The 19183-nt window shown below is 42.9% G+C and overlaps 1 protein-coding gene across 2 annotated transcripts in view; it reads left to right on the forward strand.

Moving 5' to 3' along the window:
• Positions 1-19183, forward strand: part of GABRG3 (gamma-aminobutyric acid type A receptor subunit gamma3) — a gene marked incomplete at both ends in the record, with an annotated part of 621394 nt that overhangs the window by 342041 nt on the left and 260170 nt on the right. The gene's annotated exons all lie outside the window — the stretch shown is intronic.

Consider the following 19183-nt stretch of genomic DNA (forward strand, 5'->3'; position numbering starts at 1 on the left):
AGGGAGACGCAAGAGGGAGGAGATATGGGGATATATGTATACGTATAGCTGATTCACTTTGTTATAAAGCAGAAACTAACACACCATTGTAAAGCAATTATACTCCAATAAAGATGTTAAAAAAATACCAGATAGGTAGATAGATAGACAGATGATAGAAATGGATGTTAAAATCTTTATATGTGTGTATTTGTGTGTATATATATATATATATATATTTACACACACACACACACACCATATCGATAGCTAGATAGATAGATGTAAAAGGATATTAGACACATTGTCCATGCCCGACACTGCACTCAGGAGGCCCCACAGTCCTGCCCTGCAGAATGATGCTCAGTCAAGTTCAGGGAGAGACTGCCGCCAAATCCGCTGGCTCACTTCCTCATTGCAGGACATGCTGATTACTCTCCTTTTCATGTGACAGAACACTCCGATATACAATCTCTTCTATGTTTAGAACTGTTTCCTTTAGATAAATTTCCAGAATTTACCATGGTTTAAGATTGGATATTTCTTAAAACTTTAAATCTGCTTCACCTTCATTAGCTTACTCCCTGCTGGAGCTGGGGCTGGGCATCGAGGGTGGGGTTCACGGAGAGTCAGAGCTCAGAGTGCCCCCTGTACTCCCACTGCTGGTCCCCCATCCCCCAGGGTGAACGGTTAATGGTTAAAGTGCGTCTTGCTGAGGGAAGGGGTTCAGTAGTGTCCCATGTTTGCATCCTCACTTTGCCAGCACTGAGAGAAATAAAACACAGAAAAAAGCAGCTTTCAGCCAAGCGGTTAAATTGAAAGCTGGATTTTGGTGTCTCTACGTACAGAATCATTTTCTTAGAAACGCTGAAATATTGAGTTGTGTTAACCTACCTAACCAGTTGCTTAGGAAGTAGTTTTTCGAGAACCTCAATAGTGCATAGTTTTACCTACCCTAAGCCTCCCTAGGAAGTGGGTACTTACCTGAGCCTGACCTTTCTCTGACCCAGACTGGCAGTGCCAGCCGATGGGGCAGCATCCAGTTGTTTGTGTTAAAGCCCAGGGTAACCCAGCAAGGACCTGCCTCCCTCTGTGCCTCAGTTTCCTCCCCTGAATGCAAGTAGACTGGACATGAAGAGTTATTGCAGCACCCTTCCCTGCCCTAGCAAAGAATCTCCACAAAGGGATTGATGATGAGAATGTATTTTTTCACAGTTTTATTGAGATAAAAATGACATAACATTGTGTAAGTTTAAGGTATATGGTGTGATTTGATATGCTTACACGTTACAAAATGATCACCAAATCGTTAGCCAACACCCCCATCTCATCACATAGTTACCATTTCATTTTTTGTGGTGAGAACATTTAAGATCTATTCTTTTAGCAACATTCAAGTATATATTGGGTTGGCCCAAAATTTGTTCGGGTTTTTCCATAAGATGTTACGAAAAACCCAAATGAATTTTTTGGCCAACCCAATAATAAAATATTGTTAACTATAGTCACCATGCCCCACGTTAGATCCCCAGAACTTATTCATCTTATAACTGGAAGTTTGTACCCTTTGACCATCTCCCATTTCCCCCAACACCCAGCCCCTGACAACAACCACTTTACTCTCTGTTGTGATGAGAAAGTATTCCATCTCCAAGGTATTTAAGATGGAAAGAAAGGGCTGAAAAGTAACAGACAAGATTATTTCTAAGTCCCTACAGAGTGTAACATTTGCTCATGCTGTGGATTTAGGAGTGATTTTAGTGGATTCCATATATCATTTTAGCAGTGCTATTCATGAGCTTAATGCAGCTCCTTTTCCATTCAGAAAGCACAGCATTTCATAGCCGTCTCTGGAGGAAGCATTATTCAATATGATGATAAGTTTCCTTTACAGAGTAGAGAAACATTTTCTTTCAGTAATTGGAAATGGCCATCTGGCCACAGTGTGAACTCCCTGTGTGGGGACCGGGGCAGCCATTCTGCCACCCCTGGAAGCCCTCACTCCTCTCCATTCTTTCACAAAGACTAATAAGGCTTTTTCTTTCATCCTTCAGGGTATGCTCACCAGCACATTTATGTAGTCACTCAGAATCAAATGTTTTATTCTTCCTGTTTCTATCGTCTTAAGTCCATTGTCTTAAAATAATCACGTCTTAGCTTATAGGCTAATATAAAAATATTTTGAATTAGAATTTTGAAAGTCCCCTCCTGTCTTTCCTATGACAGTGCCCGTATCTTACAGCACGGGGCCTCTGGCTTCTGGGACACTGCCCTGCAGGTTGTAGAATCACAGCCCCCACTAGGAGAGTTTTCAAAGTGGACTCCAAGCATTTCTCTGGGCTTGTGGGAGTCCACCTTTCCCCACTGCCCAATGTTTCAGTCTAAGACTTTACTTCTAAAATCTAAATATATTTGCTTGTAGATGAAAAATCATTGTAAAATTTGTTTTTCATTCCTGCCTGAGGAATAATAATCTAAATCAAATGCTAGGTTTGTGAGTTGTCAAGATTCTCTCCACCTTTGCAACCATCTTTGTCCCATCCAGAGAGATGAAGATTAAAACATGGTAACCTTCAATCTTCCAACTAACACCACTTTGTGGAGGACTGCCATGTTCCAACCCTAATGCCCCAGAAACAGCATGATGGACTTTGCAGCCTGTCTGGTAAAATACACCTGGAATTACCCATTGCAGTCTAACTTGTGTGCTTTATCTGCTCTGGGTCCTAGAGAAGCCCTCCATCAGAATGTAGCTCTGAGAGGGTACTGGGATTCACAGGATACCTGTGGGGTGCTGAGTGGAGAGGGAGGTCTGAAGCAAGAGAATCCAGGTCTCTGGAGCTTCAAGGGGACAAAGCAGAGCCCAGAGGAAAGGGGTGGGGCCCAGAGCCTGTGCCTAAGGCTACTGGCTGATTTGGTGCTCCATTGGGTGATTATGTCCACTTTTGAGAATTTATTTTCTTTAGAAGAGGCCAGCAGGCAGACACAGGCACAGAGAGGGCAGTGTGGATGCATACAGCGCTCGGAATGTGCTGACGCATGGAATCCTGGAAAATCAGGCAGCGGGAGTGAAGGCCCTTAGCAGAGAAGGGCTGAAAGTAACAGCTGCCGCGGCGTGAGCTGGTGGCGGGGGTGGAAAGAGCGCCAGGGAAGAGGACAGGGTGCTCCAAGGTTTGGAGGCTCGGGCCTTGGGGATGTTGCAGGAGGCGTGAGTCAGGGTGCGTGTGTGAGCTGCTCACTCCGACCCTTAGGGATTTGAGGAACAGGGTCCAGGGATGTCAAGAGCCGAGGTGGATGCACTTTCAGGGACTGAGCACGCCCGGAGAGGACGACTTGGGCCTTGCGCTTTGTTGCGGCCACAGCAAGACCTTGCCGCTCAGGGCAGGAGGTGGGGCCAGTTTGCGGCCAGCCTGACAGGCGGCGCCCCCATGCTGACAGTGAACAAGCAAGCTGGCTGGACTTGTGCATGAGGACACGCTGGTAAGTGCACAGCTCTTGTCCCAGCTTGTGCCACCCTGCACAGCGTGCTAATGGGCTGCCATCTGGACACTCGGAGCTCCAGATGGTGAATTCCCCTGCATAAGGGTGCTGTGCAGGGGAGTTTGCTTCCATTTTTAGCTAATGTATTCTACCAGGGAAACCTTTCAAGTTGATGGAGCTCCAAGGCTGCTATACCTCTCCTGACCAGCGGTCATGTTCCCTTTACCCTTGGGGAGATGAGGACAGAAGAATTTACCTGATTTATGCTGGGCACCTTGACCATTTATTCATAGCCAGCATCTCCCCTTATACCTTATTTTATCCCCTGGGAAAATGGGGCCTCAAGGGATGCCAAGGGATGGGGTATACAGTCCCTCACATCAAATATTTGTTAAAGAAGACTTGTACCATATCTGTGCTTGAAAAATAATATAGATATTGAGACAATTATTTAATAATTCCAGCCTACCAGTTATGTTTTTCTTCATGATCTTATATGACATATGAAACTTTCATTTATAAAAGTATAATTAGGAATAAATGCTTTTAATTGTTACACAGTTTTACAATTTTAAATGCTCAAATAGATTAACTATAATGTTTACTATATTTTCAAAAATAAATAAAACATTTTAGCACCAATTAATATACATTGTAATACAGAATTCTGAACTTACTATACATCAACTCTATAGAGTGAATCTGAGATACATTATGATGATAATTGCTGAACAAGAACTACAGATCAAACAAACTAGATTTTATATTATTTAGTTTATTTCCACATGTATTGACTGTCTTCTACCTTTCTGAATGTCATGCTACACTCGAGAGGCATGTATGTGCCCAGAGTCTGGAATGGATGGTTATCCATAGTCATTCTTACTTTGTTCTAGATGTTACTCCGCTCACTATGACTTTTTTTTAATTGCAGATTTCTTTTTCCCTAGAAATACTTGTTCCCCATGCAAAATGAAGCATAGGCTTTTATAATTTGTGTGTGTTTGTATAGTTTACCTATGTTTTTTTCTAAACTATTTGCTATTTTTTCTGTTTGGTTGTTGGTGGTGGGTTTTTTGTGTGTTTTGTTTGTGTTTGTTTTTGTTTTTGTGAATAGGTATCTTCTGCCTCATTTCACTCTTTAATAGTGAAGAAAATAATTATCACAGCCCTCTTTGGAAGCTACCATTTGAAAATAAGAAATACTTCTATTGTGGTCTTATTTATTTATTTTTACTTTTGGTTTTAAGCCATTAAATGACTTAGCACTGTATTTTTTGTGTATCCTAAAAATACATTTTACAAATTACAGACCTGAACCTAACCATGCTGTTGTAGCCTGTCATTAACAACTATAAAGTGCTGTGCAGGGAGCAGTAGAGCTCAATTCTAGGTCATTGTTTTGGTCATTTGCATAGTGAATGCAGTTTTAAAACTTTAAGTGATTGGACCAAATTTAAAACATTAAAACATCTGTGTGAGTGTGTGTGTGTGTGTGTGTGTGTGTGTGTGTGTTTTATTCTTAATATTAAAGGAAATTCAAGAAAATCGAAAACCTAAACATTCTACATGAAATATCAAATATCCAAGTCTCATACCCATGTTTCCATGTTATATGCACACAAGTATTTGAATGAATAAACTAAGAACTTTTAAAGTAACCTTTATACTTTAAATATTTTTTCAAACATCTAAATTTTTAAAAATCCTATATGGAAAAAAAAAATCCTGTATGTTCAATACTATATGCTCAAGAGAACAACATAATCATAGTTAAATTAATAATAACTAGACTCAAAAAAAAGGACTTATGGAGCCATGAGACCATATCCTTTCTTGCTAACTTTGGAGGCTACTTGAGCAGTATACAGTTGTCTCTCAGTATCTGTGGGAGATTAGTTCCTGGACCCCACCTCCTGTGGATGCCAACATCTGAGGATGCATAAGTCTCATATAAAATGGCGTAGTATTTGCACATAACCTACACAATCCTCCCATATACTTTAAATCATCTCTAGATTACTTAGAATGCCTAATACAATGTAAATGCTATGTAAATAGTTGTAAATACAAGGTAAATATTATGTAAATAATTGCCAGCATGGGGCAAATTTGAGTTTTGCTTTTGAGAACTGTATGGATTTTTTTACTAACATTTTCCATCCATTGGATGGTTGAATCTGTGGATGTGAAAACCCGTGGATATGGAGGGCTGACTGTATTTTCCTTTGATTTCAGAACATTCCATTAAGTTCACCTGCTAAAGGTATTATGAAATGGGAAGGGGAAAAGGACTTTAGAGGCAGAAGAGGAGGGCGTGGTCCTATTCCAAGGAGATGTTAGACTTTAATGAAACCACCTGTGAATTTCTAAATGCCATTGCTATATTTCATGAATGTGAACTTGAAAACCCAATTTTGTTACTTAAAAAAATATTTTGGCAAAGAAAGACAGCGGCTGGTCAAGGTTGCCATCCTAGAACCCTCCTTAATATCCTGGATGTGGACACAAAAATAAGAGTTTCAAGCTTATTGTCATCTTCTCTTAAAATAATTCATTTGCTTGATATGGTAAAACTTCATGTTTTGCTTGGTAGACAGAGACTATCTAAATTGTACTGACTCTTCCACAGCTGTATGAAGGAAAGAATAATCCAATTATCTAAGCTTTGCAAAACATATTAAAAAATTTTTATCTTAGCAAAGATTCTTTCTACTTCATCAACTGATCTAAATAATAGATGGGAAAACTTTAATACTACTCTTGTTTACCTGAGGTTTGCAAGAGTTTCTCATACAAAAATTCAATTTTTATGTCAATAAATAATAAAGCTGACTACACTATAAATCGTAGTGGGCCTCTTACAACTGAGGAAAAAATAAGTTTAAAGTGAAAATGAACTATAAGAAGTGAAACAATTTTAGATTAATTTTCTCAGGGAAAATGGACACATGCTTTATGATAATAACTGTTGCTGTGTTAAATGGAGTAAAATCCAATTTCGTTGCAGGAAACTCTGTATGTCATAACTTTGAGCTTGGAAATGGTGTTCAACCACCTGGAATATGGATTGAGGGCAGATTCTTCAAACTTAAAATAACTCTCTAAAATAATAGAGAATGAATTTGATTTATGTTAAATTCAATAGGTACTTAAATAATCGATTCTTTTCATGCCTCTGACCTGAAATGCAGTGGAGTGTGGTCCAAGCAGTTGTCATTTCATCTGGATCCACCAGGAGCCTCATTCCTGCCTTATGCAAGAACCAAGGTCTTCCTGTACATTTGTACATGGCCACTGACTGGATGGGATCACGATCTTTCTGGACTGTGGCTGGGGAATAAAAGGACAGCTGGGCAGTGTGGTGGACCAAGGACGAGACCCAGGGTGCACCAGTGGTGACTCTGTGCCTTGGACATGAATTGTGGCAACTGTTTTGTCAGGCCACGTTCTAAGTGCTGAGACTACAGAGAATATTTCTAAAAATTCTGTTTATGACCATTCAACCTTGACTTGGAGGCAGCAGGCAAGGAGACATAGATGAAAAGGGGAAAGGCCATTTTCTCTTGTTTGATGAATATATTTTGACACAGAATACATTATGAATCTAAATTATTCTCTTCTAATAAACAATTTCAGTGAAAAAAGGATACAATGTATTAAATATTCCTTGCTGAGTAAATTATTGAAGAGAATAGTTAGGTCCATGGTGGTTAAGCTCATTCTCTCTCCCTATATCCTAGAAGTAGTGAATTGATGAGAAGCCTGCTATCTCCCTTCTGATGCACTGGAGGTGGAGGGGGCTGCTGTGTTAGTCTCAAAGGGCCCTGCTCGCCTGGGCAGGACTACAGAAAATGCACAGCAGGAAGCAGACAGCCCTCTTCGAGCACCAGTCCACGTGAGTGATGCCTGGTCTTGCAGCAGCTCCTCTTGCCCCTGGAGTGGGAGGGATGGGAGCCTGGGCTGAGGAAAAACAGTGAGGTATGTTGGCTTACCTGGAAGTGTGAGAGCCTTTCATCTCTGGCTGTGTAGAGGACTGGGGGCTGTGTTTATTTATTTATTTATTTATTTATCATTATTATTATTTTGTGGACAGAGGATGGAGAAAGTGTGAAGTCGCTGCTCGGTCTTCTTTTCTTTTCTTTTTTTTTTTTACATCTTTATACGAGTATAATTGCTTTACAATGGTGTGTTAGTTTCTGCTTTATAACAAAGTGAATCAGTTATACATATACATATGTTCCCATATCTCTTCCCTCTTGCGTCTCCCTCCCTCCCACCCTCCCTATCCCACCCCTCTAGGTGGTCACAAAGCACCGAACTGATCTCCCTGTGCTATGCGGCTGCTTCCCACTAGCTATCTATTTTATGTTTGTTAGTGTATAAATGTCCATGCCACTCTCTCGCTTTGTCACAGCTTACCCTTCCCCCTCCCCCTATCCTCAAGTCCATTCTCTAGTAGGTCTGTGTCTTTATTCCTGTCTTACCCCTAGGTTCTTAATGACATTTTTTTTCTTAAATTCCATATACATGTGTTAGCATACAGTATTTGTCTTTCTCTTTCTGACTTACTTCACTCTGTATGACAGACTCTAGGTCCATTCACCTCATTACAAATAGCTCAATTTCATTTCTTTTTATGGCTGAGTAATATTCCATTGTATATATGTGCCACATCTTCTTTGTCCATTCATCTGATGATGGACACTTAGGTTGTTTCCATCTCCAGGCTATTGTAAATAGAGCTGCAATGAACATTTTGGTACATGACTCTTTTTGAATTATGGTTTTCTCAGGGTATATGCCTAGTAGTGGGATTGCTGGGTCATATGGTAGTTCTATTTGTAGTTTTTTAAGGAACCTCCATACTGTTCTCCGTAGAGGCTGAACCAATTCACATTCCCACCAGCAGTGCAAGAGTGTTCCCTTTTCTCCACACCCTCTCCAGCAATTATTGTTTCTAGATTTTTTTTTCTGTATTTTTTTTTCTTTGCGGTATGCAGGCCTCTCACTGCTGTGGCCCCTCCCGTTGCAGAGCACAGGCTCCAGACGCGCAGGCTCAGCGGCCATGGCTCACAGGCCCAGCCGCTCTGCGGCATGTGGGATCCTCCTGGACCGGTGCATGAACCCGTGTCCCCTGCCAACCACTGTGCCACCAGGGAAGCCCCTGTTTCTAGATTTTTTGAGGATGGCCATTCTGACTGCTGTGAGCTGATATCTCATTGTAGTTTTGATTTGCATTTCTCTAATGATTAATGATGTTGAGCATCCTTTCATGTGTTTGTTGGCAATCTGTGTATCTTCTTTGGAGAAATGTCTATTTAGGTCTTCTGCCCATTTTTGGATTGGGTTGTTTGTTTTTTTGGTATTGAGTTGCATAAGCTGCTTGTAAATTTTGGAGATTAGTCCTTTGTCAGTTGCTTCATTTGCAAATATTGTCTTCCATTCTGAGGGTTGTCTTTTGGTCTTGTTTATGGTTTCCTTTGCTGTGTAAAAGCTTTGAAGTTTTATTAGGTCCCATTTGTTTATTTTTGTTTTTATTTCCATTTCTCTAGGAGGTGGGTCAAAAAGGATCTTGCTGTGATTTATGTCATAGAGTGTCCTGCCTATGTTTTCCTCTAAGAGTTTGATAGTTTCTGGCCTTACATTTAGGTCTTTAATCCATTTTGAGGGTTTTTTTGTGTGTATGGTGTTAGGGAGTATTCTAATTTCATTCTATGCAAATAAATGTATACAAATACATAATCCTGTCTTTTAAATTATCTCATGTTTACCAATCTTCTCATGAGCCCTTTCCTCCTTAGTCCTGCTGTTTCTGTCGCTTCCTTCAGCTGACCCATCCCCTCTCCAGACTTACCTCCTCGAGCACACAGGCTACCACCATTGACTGCTTTTCTCTCTCAGAACCTTTAAGAACATGATCTTGACCTGGTGTGGACTCAGCCTTACCATACTTTGTAACATTTCTGATGCCTTCTGATACTGAAAACCTCTGACTTTGATTCTTATTCTGAAAGGTCTTCTTAACGTATTACCCCAACCCTGACATGAAAGAAAAGGTTATGTATTTTAAGAGAAAAGAACCCACCCCCCCACTGCAGATTGTTACATGGTTACATGTAAGCAGATGATTACTAAACAGAACCTGAAACATATACAGAACACAGACAAGAGTGACCCCACTGTCATTTGTATGTGTTTCTATTTATTTTTCCTCCCATTAACTTCATGTATTTGGAAAACCTGTTTCCGCCTCCTTGTTTTCTGACTCTCGGTCATCATCATTGAAGGTCTCCAGACAGGCGTCTTGTCTGTCCTGCCTCACCACCTGAAGCTGCCCTTATCAGGCAAAGCTGCTGCTCCAAATTCTCTTTCAGTCTCACTGCTGTAAAACATCCTGTCCGCCCAGGAACAGATCCCATAGCCCAGTCTTGGTGGGATCCTGCTGTCCTTCTCTGTTGGATCACCAGCCAGTCTGGTGTTATCTCTAGGGAGATGGACCAGCGGCCTGCTGTTCTCATCCAGTATTGTTTGTCACAGGCTCAGAGCTAAGTCCATGCTGTGCAGTGAATGGGTTATCACTCATCCTACTGATATCAAAAGGCAAGACCAAGAACTGAAGTATAATGCCAGAAAACAGCACACAAAGCCAAGAAATAAAACAGGAGTATTGCCCAACATCCGATACTAGTACATAGTTAATGTTGTCTCAATGTCTGTACCTGAGCTGTACTGCCACATACAGGTCTGGCATGTGGTTCTGGTGGCAATGCCAGTGCTAAGAACAGGTTCAAGGCCATATTCAGAGCAGTGATCAGTAAAGTGTTTTTGATGATCCCAATCAAGACACATAAAAATGAAGGAGTTTTAAGAGTGAAGGAAGATACAAAGGAGAATGGCTTCTCTAGATCCTGCAGAAAGGACGGGCCATTGGAACCTCAGGTGCCCTTGTCTTTGCTATCAAGGATCACATCACTGAAAGAGTGAACCTTTGCAACTTTGAAGATGGACAGATAGTCTATGATCTGGGTGGTATATCATTCGAGGGACATGTGTGGCTTGCCTTCAAGGAGTGACAAAGTAGAATGGAATTAGTTGAAATCACTAGAGACAACACAGAAGGAAGAGTATTTGGGACACATGGTAGATGTGAGGTGGGCTGTAAAATTGACAGTGACCACCAAAGTCTCCAAATAGACACATTTGGGGAGAAGGTCAGGAGAGATGCTTGAAATCTCTTGAAAGGTGCTTGATACTTTCTTGAAATCTTAAGATTAGTTAAGTTTCAGTACTAAACACACAGAACATTGGGTGGACTCCTGCTTTGACTGTCTCTAAGGTTGACCAGGAGGTGCTCAGCCCCATGTCTCAGGGCATCAGGCTCTCTGGAAGCAGCACACACTTGGATGCCTGCAGGTCGATAGGCTTGCCTTGTGAAAGGTACTGCAGCCTCCAAAGCACACTTTGTTAATATCCTGTGTGTTGCATGGATGACACGGGTGCCTGACCTGCTCCACCTCGGCCCCAAGCCTCATGTCCACCTCAGGGCCTGTTTAGCCTCCCTGGATCCCTCCTCCCTTCCTGTGGGCTCTGCTGAAGTGTCCTCTCATCAGAGAGGCCTCTCCTGGCCACCCCCCTGAGGCCTGCTTGATTTTGCCATGGTTTGGCAGCTCTTACACCACAGGACACTCTACAGCCTTCCTTACTGTCTCTGCCGCCAGTGGAATTAAGCAGGAACTGCTGTGTCCCCAGCACCTTCAACCATGTGGCAGCATAAGCTCAACCACACGGGTTAGATGAGGAGTTCGTGCATTGGTTAAATAACGTGACTTTAAAGGATATTGCATGATTAATCATTCCAACTCTTTCAAACCAAGCTACAAAACCTTTTACCAGACACTGTAAGGTAAGATATTTGGTGCATTAAATTATGACACTTTCATAATTTGTGGAAGCTGAGCAGATTGAGCATTGAAGGATGGGGGTGCTGGGAGCCTCATATCTGATCCTCAGTTCAGGGCAGTGATGATACTGCCAGGTGGGAGTGAGCGACAGCCTGGTACAGGCTGCCCGAGGGGTGAGGGTGTCATCAGTACATACTTAGTTTCCTCTCCTTTCTGTCCTTCTCTGCATCCTCCCTCTGGTCTTTTCACACCTGTTTGACCCTCCCGCCCCCCACCACATCTGCCTCACCTCTGCTGGGCTAACCTGGTTGGCTGCTCTGAGTTTAAGAACAGGGATGCCTGTGTCACTGGCCAGAGGGTGTCTCTCGGGTACCCAGTGACACTCCCCCAACTTCATCCCATGGAGGAACATCTGTCTGCTTTTCCCCTGGAAGTGGGTCTGCTCCCTGGCTTGCAACGGAAGCTCTGATTACCTACAGACCCCTGCTGCCCAGTACCATTGCCACTGGTCATAGAAGGCTGTTGACATTTAAATTAGTGAAAAGTAAATAAAGTTAAAAATTCACTTCCTCAGTGGCACTAGCCACATTTTAAGTGCTGAATTGTCACACATTTTATAGGAACATTTCTAGCATTACAGAAAGTTCTTCTTTAGACAGTGTCCATGACAAGAGCTACATGATGAAATGTAATTCCATCACATTTCCTAGTCTAGTGAGTAAATTTATAGGTGGGAAGAATACAAATGCCAAGTTGCTCAGAGTGCAGGAAAGTGCAGGGTGGCTGCGGGATGCAGCCAGCCACCAGCACTGTGCCTCTCAGCAGGCCCCAGAGCCAGGGCCCTGGGACTACAGGCCTTCCCTGGCCATCATTCCTGATTTCCCTGTCTTGCCTTCAGGAGGCCCGGGAAGCACCGAGTCCTTAGGTACACGTCACAAACCAGAGAACACAGCCTCACAATGTGGTTCATTCCTGCAAGGGAAGAATTCTGAAGTGGTTGACAAGCCTTGCCTATTCCCTGGAGTATTCTTTCACCAGTAGGCTAGTTATCGGAAAGGTAAACTCTCTCCTTTAGCTGTTTTCAAGTGCTAATTCATCACATGTTTTACATTACAGGAAATTGTGCTCTGAACAGATTTGTGTTTGATTGCCCAGGTAACAAGCAGTGAGTGTTCCCCTAGACAAGTTAAAAGAAGGGAGGCGCTCCTTCAGAAACAGTGCCACCCCCACCCCCTACCCTCCTGCAAACTTAGGGAATAAGGGAAAGTTGGAATATTTGGAAAGTAAAATCTTTTTGTGTCTTTGTTTGCATTTTTGTTTTCTTTCATTGGTCACTTGATTGGAAAAATGCTATTCCTAATAAATGTAAGTAACCTGCCCTACTTTCTGGTGGACAGTCTGAGATATGAGGTTAAATTATTACATAAGAATGCATCTGAGTCACTTCATCCTCCCTGGGGTCAGAAGGGTATGACCAAGCTCTTCCTGGAGTTCCAGAATTCCAAATGACTCCTTAACATCCATCCCTCCTACTCTCTCTGGACACCCCCTTTTCCACCTATTGGCAAGGGTGTTCCTTGACCCACCCAGACTTGACAGTTCAGTGGGGCTCCCCTGCTCTCCCTCCTCCATGCTGTACCCCCATTTCTTGGGCCTCATCACTGTGGAAGGTGGGGATGGTAAGGGTATAAGTGGGTGGGAGGCATTGGGGAGCTTTTGGAGTAGAACCAGGAGTGCATATATGGGGAGGTAACAAGGTCTCCCAGGAGAGGGAGAACCAAACTTGTCTTGTGGATGAGAAGGTGTATTTATTTTACACTGTATAGTATTTAAAAAGAGAATTTAAAAATCCAAATAACAAAAAAGTAGTAATTTTTCTATTTGAAACCTATGTATAAATTAGTTTTTTAAATAAATCCTAATAAAGTATTAAATATGAAGTTTTTTAATATTTATAAATTAAATATTATTTAAGATCATTTGAACAGGCTTTTTTCATAACTTGAACATTAATATGAGGTTTTGATTCATTCTCAGAAGGTAGCTGTAGATTCCCTTTCTCTAGTTCACAAATAGAGGTGATTCTCCAGAGGGCAGTCCAGATAAAAAGCAAAGCTGGTGGGGACAGAATTGGCTGCAGGCTTTTCTTTGCTGTGTCCCACCACCCCACTCTGCCGTTGAAACCCTGCTGGCCTGGGGCCTGGTTCCGTGTGACGGACAGATGTGGTTTCCCATGTAAGACTGCTCAATGTGGGCCTCTGAGAGCTTAGTGCCACTGCACCTGCCACAGCTCTGAGGGTTGAAGTGACACCTGCAAACCCAGTACAGATGAGCTTCCTTGAGAAAGATGTGTACTGAGGAAATGAGTGATTACTAAAGTGAAACTCGCCATCTTCCTCTCTCCTCTAGTGCCCCATCACTAATAATCTGATGTGGGAGTGTGGCTATTTTCTCAGTCGGTGGATGGGAGAGGGTTGGAGAGGGGTCAGAGAGTGGCTGCAGGGACAGACCTTCCTGCTGTCCTCTGCCTGTTCTTCCTTAGTGCCTTGGGTTTTCATTGTTCTGGCCAGTAGCTCTAGGACCTCTCAGAACTGGGTCCCCCAGGACCGACTGGCCCAGGCCTGGCTCTCCTGGGTCCTCACCAGCCCCAGACCTTGGGCTGGGCCGTCATTCTGTGTCAATATGACACCACTTTCCTGGCTCACAGTGGAGTCATCTTATCCTGTGTGTGGACCCCAGGCAAGGAGCCTTGTCTTGTAAGTACTGGGTGCTCAGCACAGATGTGATTGCCCCAGTCAGCTGGAACTTAACTGCCTCCATCCCTCCCTCTGCCAGGGGAGAATGGTGTCATCTGCTTCTTGGACAAACTTGTTAGGCCTCTGAGGAATCTGTAGGACTTCCTTCAATCTGAGACTCTGTGCAGTGGTAGAAATTAAAAACACTGGCAGGACAATGTGGGGCAGGTTCTTTTGGATGAGAGAATTTGACTCCCTGAGAGAGGAACCCCCCTCCCCCAGCCCCACCACAGACCTGACACTAGGCACTGCAGCCAGAATATTAAACCTGGAAGAGTTTTCTGAGGTAATCCAACCACATCACCATGTGAATAAGAAATTCAGGATCTGAAATGTCCATGTTCAGAGGATTTTGTTATAAATAATAACATAGCATGCTGCCTAGCCGTTTAAAATTTTAATCTGAAATTGTTTGTCTCTGACACCTGCTTTGTGTTAACTTGTCATGTGTTTTCCCAAGGGGTTCCTGCCCCTGTGTGCATTGATTCCTTTTGTTGTTAGAAAAATGTATATTTTTTGGTTTTTTTGGAAAGGATTCTATTTATTCTTTTTTTTTTTAAACATCTTTATTGGGGTATAATTGCTTTACAATGGTGTGTTAGTTTCTGCTTTATAACAAAGTGAATCAGTTATACATATACATATGTTCCCATATCTCTTCCCTCTTGCGTCTCCCTCCCTCCCACCCTCCCTATCCCACCCCTCCAGGAGGTCACAAAGCAACGAGCTGATATCCCTGTGCTATGCAGCTGCTTCCCACTAGCTATCTACCTTACGTTTGCTAGTGTATATATGTCCATGCCTCTCTCTCGCTTTGTCACAGCTCACCCTTCCCCCTCCCCATATCCTCAAGTCCGTTCTCCAGTAGGTCTGTGTCTTTATTCCTGTCTTACCCCTAGGTTCTTCATGACATTTTTTTTCTTAAATTCCATATATATGTGTTAGCATACGGTATTTGTCTTTCTCTTTCTGACTTACTTCACTCTGTATGACAGACTCTAGGTCCATCCACCTCATTACAAATAGCTCAATTTTGTTTCTTTTTATGGCTGAGTAATATTCCATTGTAAATATGCGCCACGTCTTCTTTATCCATTCATCCGATGATGGACACTTAGGTTGTTTCCATCTCCGGGCTATTGTAAATAGAGCTGCAATGAACATTTTGGTACATGACTTTTTTTGAATTTTGGTTTTCTCAGGGTATATGCCTAGTAGTGGGATTGCTGGGTCATATGGTAGTTCTACTTGTACTTTTTTAAGGAACCTCCATACTGTTCTCCATAGTGGCTGAACCAATTCACATTCCCACCAGCAGTGCAAGAGTGTTCCCTTTTCTCCACACCCTCTCCAGCATTTCTTGTTTCTAGATTAGAAAAGTGCATTTTTAAAGGCAGGAGTCACACTCTGGTGTAAATTTCTTCTGGGAAGACCATAAAGGACCCTGGCCCCTGGCGTTGGTGTTCAGAGCCTCAGGGGACACAGAGCAGGACAGTGGCCCTGTGAGGTTCAGTAAGCCCCGGAGCTTACCTCTGGCAAGAAAGGCAGAAGATAGTATTTAAAAAGAGAATTTAAAAATCCAAATAACAAAAAAGTAGTAATTTTTCTATTTGAAACCTATGTAAGAAAGGCAGAAACTCTCTCTCTGATCTTGCTGCATTCAGGACTTAATCTGCCTTGCGCTATTGGGGTTGTTGTCTTTTGTGATATAATGGAATGGGAAGGATAATTCCCATTCTACCTTGAGCTGAGTTTTGGTTCCTTTATTTCCAGCTTCTCTAGATAGCTCAGTTTCTCTTTGGCGAGAGGAATAAATGACTGGCTAGTGATTTTTTTTTTTTAAGATTTTTTTGATGTGGACCATTTTTAAAGTCTTTATTGAATTTTTTACAATATTGCTTCTGTTTTATGGCCATGGGGCATGTGGGATCTTAGCTCCCTGACCAGGGATTGAACCACATCCCCTGCATTAGAAGGCGAAGTCTTAACCACTGGGCCGCCAGGGAGGTCCTGCTAGTGATATTTTAAATCTCCTGCTTTAAACAGGGTCATTCTGAAAGGTTGTGTCGTTCTCCAATTGACTTTTTTCCCCCTCTAATGAGAGAAGTGATTTAATCTAATGCTTGAAATTAATTTTCCAGATTACTGACTATAATCACTTTGCTTCAAAGAATCTTTGTGTTTCCCTGGAGAATTTGTTTTTCTGCAGTTTTCCAATTCTTCTAATAACTGCAGAGACCCTGCCCCTAGAACTCACAGGTGACCATGCAATTCCTTGGCTTCTAGCTTCTGAACACACTAACCAGTACCCAGGGAAATAGTGTCAGGTGGGGATAAAGGCTGGAGAGTGAAGGACCAGGGTAAGGGAGTTTGAGAGTGAGTGAGGCAGGGTGATATTGGGGAGGGTTTCTCTGAGAGGCTACATTTAAGAAGAGACCATGTGAAGGAGGGCAGGGGGCCCAGAGCAGGAAGGAGCTCAGGGCATGTGGGACCACCAAGAAGGCAGGGCAACAGGAGCACAGTGGAGACACACTATAAGATGGAGCACATCGCAGGGGAGGGTTCTTGAATGTTCTTCTACGTTTCTATGTCATTTTAACCAAGGAAATTGCACTATCTGGTTTGGATTTAAGGATCTTCTCTATGGCCACTTCCCTACATGAGATCAGTAGGACAGGGCGGGAGCAGAACCCAAGTTGCGAGGAGAAGTAATCCCGCAATCTTGGAGAGATAGATGAGAGGAAAGTGGTGGGATGGGGGAGAGCTGCCTGGCTGCACTCTGACCCTGAGCTGGAGGCACACACAGAACTGGCCCTGGTCCCACCTGGCCAGACATCATCCAGGGCCACTCCAGGCCTCCAACCCCCCTGCTCTGGCCTTTGGCAGTGACGGCCCACAGCTCCCACATCCTGCCTAGCTTCGTGGGTGGTGCTGATCTCCACAGGGTGCATTCTGCCCCAAGGCTGGTCCTCTGTACAGGCAGGAGCAGAGGCTTGCACCTCATTTCCCAGGGGCTGGGCTTCCCCTTGGAAATGTTCTGTGAAATCAAGAGCCAGGAGCTCCAGACACCAGCGTGGGCTGGCAGTCTGCATGGGAACCCTTTGTCTCTCCCATCCCTGTCCCCTCAGGTTACTTTCTCCAACAGACAGACGGTAGCCTGTGGAAACTTTGCAGTGTGATGCTTTGGGGAAGCCGGACCACGGGCAATGATCAGTTCAGAGTCATCGGGCTACTCAAACCTTGTTTGGATCGTCAAAAATCCAGAAATAGCAAAATTAAAACCACCAGACCAATAAAATAGTAATTAGTAAAAGTTTATTGTGCACATAAAAACAGTTTGTGAACTGGGAGGTTTCAAATCCAAAGCTGGTATGAAGCTCAGATGCATGACATTGTAGGGTGGCTTATCAAGGGAAAATGAGGAAGCCCTTTAGCCTTTACAGTGGGGGTTACACCCCCTTTATAAGGGGGGTTTCCAGATAGCAGGAGATTGGTTAAAAGTGACCAGCTCATACCATTTTGAGGAAGATGACTGAAGTTTCTTTTATAGTTATCAGAGGCATTTATAAGAAATAACTGTTCAGTTTCACTTATGTTCATGAAACAAACTAGATTTAGTTTTGTTTATGTGGCTTATATGGTTTTGTCTTCCTTCCTTCTCTTCCCTATTTCTTTCTCTCTCTCTCTCTCCCCTCCCCCTTCTCTGGTGCTCCTTTCTTCTCTATTCCACGATGTCCTTGGATATCATGAACGAAGCAGAGAGCTTTCTGCAAAGCCTTGTTTTTTTATATTGATTATAGTCAGTTGTTAACTTTCCAGTGTCTCCTAGTGTTCCAAAGCCTTGGAATATGCCTACCTACACCACAAAGACTCCTCTCTTTACTCTCCTGAGTTCTAAGACAGCGTGGTCCACTCTTACCAAGCCCCCAGCCCCCCAAAGGGATAAGTTCAGAGACTCTCCTCTGCCTTCTGGGGCAACTCGTCAGCAAGTCTCTTTCTCTGGGGCAGGTTGGGAACTGCACATTCATTCCCTGGCCCCGGTTACCTATCTCTGTGATAATAATGATAATTCAAAATTTTCAGCTTCTAGAATCCACATGAAAACTTAATTGTGTTTATAGATGAAATTAGAAGTGAGAGATGGCAGGAAAGTTCAGCTTATTGTGTGACACTCTGAATCAAGATTTGTCTCTAGAAGAAGGGAACAGTTGGAAGCAGATGATTTAAAGTTGCAAAGGGGGCTTCCCTGGTGGTGCAGTGGTTGAGAGTCCGCCTGCCGATGCAGGGGACACGGGTTCGTGCCCCAGTCTGGGAAGATCCCACATGCCGCAGAGCGGCTGGGCCCGTGAGCCATTGCCACTGAGCCTGCACGTCCAGAGCCTGTGCTCTGCAACAGGAAAGGACACAACAATGAGAGGCCCGCGTACCACAAAAAAATAAAAAAATAAAGTTGCAAAGGTAATCAATATGAGCCATATTGAGAGAGTCGATTTTCATATACTGGAGTCTAAAACTGGAAAAACAATATATGTTTCAGTGGCAAAGCATTATCTAGAGAGCTGAAATTAACCGTCAGAGTGAGAAAGAGTTGAAAGAGCTAACCTCCCTGCTACTTGCCTCTGCTCAGGGTAGAGGGATTTGGGTTGGTGAGATGGGCAGGGAGCTCTCACTCCCCATCACATACCCTCCATTCTATTTTTTCGTATATTAAATAATATATCAAATGCATGTAATTAAATATATGTGATGTTTATCACATTGACATTTTAGTTGGCAGAGACTTATAAGTAGAAACTACCTCTTCCTTTCCTTTCCACATTATATAAACCTTCTCTGGTGCGTATTTCTGTCTGTGGGGAGTAACTTCTTAACCTGAAAAATTCTTGAAAAGCTTATTTCACTTCAACAAGGTATGCTATTAAATTTCCACATTTTCATCTTAAAAAAAGCCTCCATTCTATGAGTTACTACATTTTATGGTCTGCTTTTTTCATCCTCTAAATTTGTGTATTGAGAATTGAGGCC

The sequence above is a fragment of the Leucopleurus acutus genome, assembly GCF_964270905.1.
Source record: "Leucopleurus acutus genome assembly, chromosome: 1".
Classification (NCBI taxonomy): Eukaryota; Metazoa; Chordata; class Mammalia; order Artiodactyla; family Delphinidae; genus Leucopleurus; species Leucopleurus acutus.